The sequence below is a fragment of the Oncorhynchus tshawytscha genome, linkage group LG08, assembly GCF_018296145.1.
Source record: "Oncorhynchus tshawytscha isolate Ot180627B linkage group LG08, Otsh_v2.0, whole genome shotgun sequence".
Lineage (NCBI taxonomy): Eukaryota > Metazoa > Chordata > Actinopteri > Salmoniformes > Salmonidae > Oncorhynchus > Oncorhynchus tshawytscha.
The window spans coordinates 42,632,551-42,638,975 of record NC_056436.1 but is presented as its reverse complement, the minus strand read 5'-3'; positions in this window follow the sequence as shown (position 1 = coordinate 42,638,975).

Sequence of the window (6,425 nt, the reverse complement as noted above, 5' to 3'; positions counted from 1 at the left end):
TCTGACCATATGACATTCTCCCAATCTTCTTCTGGATCATCCAAATGCTCTCTAGCAAACTTCAGACGGGCCTGGACATGTACTGGCTTAAGCAGGGGGACACGTCTGGCACTGCAGGATTTGAGTCCCTGGCGGCGTAGTGTGTTACTGATGGTAGACTTTGTTACTTTGGTCCCAGCTCTCTGCAGGTCATTCACTAGGTCCCCCCGTGTGGTTCTGGGATTTCTGCTCACCGTTCTTGTGATCATTTTGACCCCACAGGGTGAGATCTTGCGTGGAGCCCCAGATCGAGGGAGATTATCAGTGGTCTTGTATGTCTTCCATTTCCTAATAATTGCTCCCACAGTTCATTTCTTCAAACCAAGCTGCTTACCTATTGCAGATTCAGTCTTCCCAGCCTGGTGCAGGTCTACAATTTTGTTTCTGGTGTCCTTTGACAGCTCTTTGGTCTTGGCCATAGTGGAGTTTGGAGTGTGACTGTTTGAGGTTGTGGACAGGTGTCTTTTATACTGATAACAAGTTCAAACAGGTGCCATTAATACAGGTAATGAGTGGAGGACAGAGGAGCCTCTTAAAGAAGAAGTTACAGGTCTGTGATAGCCAGAAATCTTGCTTGTTTGTAGGTGACCAAATACTTATTTTCCACCATAATTTGCAAATAAATTCATTCTACAATGTGATTTTCTGGATTTTTTTTCTAATTTTGTCTGTCATCGTTGAAGTGTACCTATGATGAAAATTACAGGCCTCTCTCATCTTTTTAAGTGGGAGAACTTGCACAATTGGTGGCTGACTAAATACTTTTTTGCCCCACTGTATATAATGTCGTCCTAGAATCTCAAAATCATTGTAATGTGGTTAACCTTTAAAAATAGGAAATACAAATGATTCTAATCTAAAAGATAAAATGGAACCAGAGAGTGCCCTTGGATATGGGAAAAGGCCACACTTGCACTTGAATCATTCCCATGGTGAACGGCTAGGCCTGCTATGCTCTGAAACACCACACTATTGCAGAGACTTTGATATTACCGGCCGCAATTGATATGGTGAAAACAATGTGTGGGGAGGCAGAGGCACAGAAACACACATCAATACCTTTGTCAGATAACACTTTTAAACAAAGAATGTATGCTATTGCTAGCAATCAAGAGGAAACTGACTGAATGACTCAAAAACTCCCCAGTTTATGCTCTCCAAATGGATGTTAGCTGTGAGGGCCAAGATGCCCATGCATTGACTTTTGTTCGCTATGCATGTCTGGGGATGCTATTCACGAGTACACATTGTTCTGTTTCACGATTCCCGAGCATGAAACGGCACCGAGAATGTTCCGTGGGATCGAATGGTGGGCTTTTGCATAGATGGGGCTCCATCTATGGTGGGAAGGCGGGCAGGCCTCTGCACTCTAGTTATGAATGTGTCTCCCTCTGGCATATGTACGCATTGTATGATACGCGAGAGCAACTGGTGGCAAAAGAGCTGAGCACAGAACTCAGATATACTGCAGCAGGTAACTTCGATTGTAAACTACATCAATCCACATCCACTGTGCGCATGACTTTTTGCAAAACTATGTGGACATCATGAGATCAGAGCGTGACCATGTTCTATTTCACACCGAGGCTTGGTGGTTATTGAGGGGAGTGTTGACATTTTTTTTTTGCATTGAGAGGAGACTTGGTTGACTTTCTGTGTAATTAAAAGTAAATGTAACAGACATATTTGGGAAACTGAATGAACTCAAGCATACAAGGGAAATACAAAAACATTCTACAGCTGATTCAGAGGAAATTATTCTTATTGGAGTCTTTCAAAAGCGAACCATGTCCCCGTCCCTAGGCTGACAGAAAACAGCATCGAACAGAAAAAATAGCATCAGTAAGTGTCCCACACGAGTGATGACTGCTCACCTCCAATGCTTGGAAGAGCACTTTGGGGCCTACTTCCCAATCCGTTTGACTGTGATCCTGGCTCAGTTGACATGCCGGTGAGTAAAATTGAACAGCTGATCGAGCTGTCATGTGACCAAATGCATCAACAGCTCAATATGGAGGAGTTTTGGTTCCTGATTCAAAGGGAATAAGTACCTTGCCGTCTCCCTGTGAGCATTAATGCCGCATTCAAAACAACTGAGGACTCGGAACTGGGAACTCGGGAATCTCCATCTTCCGACTTCAATGCGTTCAAGACAACTGCGAACTCTGAAAAAAACTGGCTCCGGGAAAACTTGTTTTGAACGGTCATCCATCTTGGAATTCCAACTGGGGAACTCTGGCCTCTTTCTAGAGCTCTAACTTGCCAACCTGAAGATGATTTGTAGGAGTTTCAAGTTATCTTGAAAGCACCATAAAACTTTGCCAGATCTTACCTGTGTGAAGCTGGATTCAGTGCTCTTGTCTGCATTAAAACCAAATACCGATACAGGTTGGATGTGACAGCAGAGATTGTCGACCACGCCCCCTGACTTTGAGAAGCTCTGACACGGCATGCACCAAGCACACCCACCTCATTAGTGGTGGTGAGAGAAGATACATGAAGTCAGACTAATTTGAAATGGACTGTCATAGCCCCACTTTAAAAGTATGTGATGGTGAGTTGTATTCGTTTTGAATTGTTACATTTATATGCATTTTGTTTATATACATTAAAAAGTTATACTTTAAATGCAAATGTTTTAATAGCATTCTTTTTCATAACAAACCAATGCGGACCGCTCACAGAAGGGGACCGCCAAGTGCTGAAGCACATAGCGCGGCCAAAAATCGTCTGTCCTCGGTTGCAGCACTCACTACCGAGTTCCAAACTGCCTCTGGAAGCAATGTCAGCACAATAAATGTACGCCTGGAGCTTCGTGAAATGGGTTTCCATGGCAGAGAAGCCGCACACAAGCCTACGATCACCATGGAACAGTGGAAACTGGAGTTCTCTGGAGTGATGAATCACACTTCACCATCTGGCAGTCTGACGGACTAGTCTGGGTTTGGCTGAAGCCAGAAGAACGCTACCTGCCCCGAATACACAGTGCCAACTGTAAAGTTTGGTCGAGAAGGAATAATGGTCTGGGGCTGTTTTTCATGGTCCATCTAGGCCCCTTAGTTCCAGTGAAGGGAAATCTTAGCGCTACAGCAAACAATGACATTGTAGACTATTCTGTGCTTCCAGCTTTGTGGCAACAGTTTGGCGAAGGCCCTTTCCTGTTTCAGCATGACAATGCCCCTGTGCACAAAGCGAGGTCCATGCAGAATCAGTTTGTCGAGATTGTAGTGGAAGAACTTGACTGGCCTGCATAGAGCCATGACCTCAACCCCATCGAACACCTTTGGGAGGAATTGGAACGTCGACTGCGAGCCAGGCCTAATCGCCCAACATCAGTGCCTGACCTCACTCATGCTCTTGTGACTGAATGGAAGCAAGTTCCCCGCGGCAATGTTCCAACATCTAGAGGAAAGCCTTCCCAGAACAGTGGAGGCTGTTATGGCAGCAAACGGGGGACCAACTCCATATTAATGTCCATGATTTTGAAATGACTAGCAGGTGACTAGCAGGTGTCCACATACTTTTGGTCATTTAGTGTATGTTCTTACACCTGGACAACAGGGGCCTGGTAGGCTCACAGGGATATTGTTATCCACAGTGCTCTACCAATAATCAATTTTTTCAACTCCATACTTCTTGTCATTTCAACTTTAAAACTGCAACGTTTTCTCTGCTGCAACAATAACAAAAATCTCTCTGCACCATGACGAAATGTGTAGAATTGCAGGACATTAGTTTGAAAACTGCAAAATGATCTCTCCGATGCCAAGAGATGGGCCTTTTAAAATGTTCCTTCCCAGGGTGCCAGACTTGGTTCGTCCCGATGGCAAAGTAAAACTCCTTGTATGCTATGTTTTATCTATTTCGAGTTGTGTCCTGATTTTGAGGCGGTCCCTGATGAATTTTGTTATCATAAAAAAAGGGGCCCCGACCTCAAGAAATCTAAGAACCTCTGGCCTAAAGAACATGCCCCATGTACTAGTGAGCATAACAAATTGGTTCGGTGACCCAATTAGCTACACTCTTGTTTTCCAAAATTGTTTTCTGTGGCCTGTGTTGGCTCTGTGCGTTAGGGTTGATGTAATGCAGACATTTCAGAGACTCCCTGCCTGCCTATAACAATACCCTCCTTCAGTTACCAAGCAGGGCTACTGGATGAAGCAGGGCCTTTGTGTGCCTGCTGCTACGTTTGTTGGGGTCCTTTTTTTGAGACTAGGACTGAGCAAGCCGGTCTGTTTAGCCACACACACACACACACACACACATACGCGTGCTCACACACTCAGAACAGCCATATAGGACTATAGGAGAGAGAGAACACAGAGAGAGAGGGGGAGGGATAGGGTGAGAAAGGAGAGAGAAAGGTTTGTGTGTATGAGATAGAGAGAGTAAGTGAGTGTGTGTGAGAGTGATCGAGTTAGAGACTAGAAGAGAGAAAGGAGACCATTTAGAAAACACTTACAGAAGTTCATAGTCTTCTTTTGTGTTCATATCCAAACTGCCTCTATCTTTACCCTTTCCCTTTCTCCCTCTCCTCCTTATTAAGGTTACTCCCCCCCCCATATTCCCAGGTTTACCATATACGAGAGTGAGAGAGGAGAGGGTGCAGCAATATTTAAGATTTAAGACACTGTTACTTCAGGGAAAAGTTCATATGGACTCTTTTCTTAAGAGAAAAAAAAAAACCCGGCTGAGAATCAACTGAACTGAACTGGTGTCCATTTCAAGTAATTGTTTTAAAGCACTTACTGAGAATAGCTTCTAATATGGCACGGTACCAATAATACGGTCTTAGTTTGACGTGAGTGTCTACCACTGTTTTGGTCTTAACATGTAAAGCGTCTATGAGTATGACTCACTGTGTGCAGCATTCCTCTCCTGTTGGTGGTGTCACACTCAAACCTTTTTTTGTGTGTCTCCCCACCCTCCCAAATACTGTGACAGACATGACATCACGTGACTTGTCTTTCGCTCATGTTAGCATGGCAACACCTGCGTGTTATGAATGGCGCTTAGAAGTTCAATTTATTTATGGATGTAGTAATAATCCGATTAAGTCGTGTCACTGTCAGTCACTGTCAGTCACCGTCAGTCACTGTCTCAAGGAAATCAACACCCAACCTGAGTGAGTCTCGATCCTCACACACCTGACACTTTCAACGGTGGCTGCCAATGTCATTTTAAACCAGACAATGTTGATGTTTATAAATTAAATTACATCTAGATATCCCCTAGTAGCAGTCTGAAAGAAAGTCCCTTTTGGGTTGCGGCTAAAGTCTGTCTTGTGACAAAAAAATATATATATATTTTTTTTAAATGACATTTTATTGGTCACATACACATATTTCACATGAACATTCAAGGCTTTCGTTTAGGTTCAGAATTCAAAAAAGTATGTCCATATTTGAGGACCCGTCTTTCCGAGCATGTAGCAGAATTAAAGGTACATTCCTCAATTTACGGCTGTCAGTATCACATCCGGCCCGTGATTGGGAGTCCCATAGGGCGGCGTACAATTGGCCCAGCATCGTCTGGGTTTGGCCGGGGTAGGCCGTCATTGCAAATAAGAACTTGTTCTTAACTGACTTGCCTAGTTAAATAAAGGTTCAATTAAAAATACAAAAAATCACAGACTCAGCCTTTAAAGTGTGACCTGTGACAGGCCTGTGGGAAACCCCGTTTATTTTCCAACGGCTTATAGAGCAGGTTACCAGGGGCATAGGGAGAACAGAGGCATGTTGTATGTCAGATGAGTCTGTGGGTTTTGCGGTGTCTGACAACCTGTTAAACACGTAGAGTTACGCTTAGCATTCACCAGCCACATAACCTAATCATAGACACCTAGGCTGCGGGCGAATACTTGTCTGGATGGGATTCAACTATTAATAATGATACATACAGTACTTGTGGGAAACTGTGTGATATTCCATTCTTCCAGATACTCTGATCCGTCTTCATGTCAAAATAGAGCCGTTGAATCCAAAATTCTATCTACACACGCTTGAAGGGCACTTTCCCCCCTGAGTTATCTGGCCTCCGATGCCAGCCAGCTTTCTAGCCTCTCCTACTATCCTCTCATACTCACAAAGGCCTATAAGACACGACTGGTGAATGAGACCACCAGAATAAGTTTCCTTCCAGAATCACTGTTTATTTCTGGGGGCTTTTCCTTCTCCCTTCATCCTCTCCATTGCACACCAATGGGACAAACACGCCAGGACTTGTTTCGTTAACTGGCCCGACTAGCTGCCAGCCATTCAATGGGGCAGGTGGCTCAGGCTAGATTGTGCCTCCCTTCCAAGAGAAACAAAGCATTTAAGTTGAACTTCTGAGAATTCCATTGTCCTCTGCCCAACCAGTTAGAACGACACCAATCAAATACACGA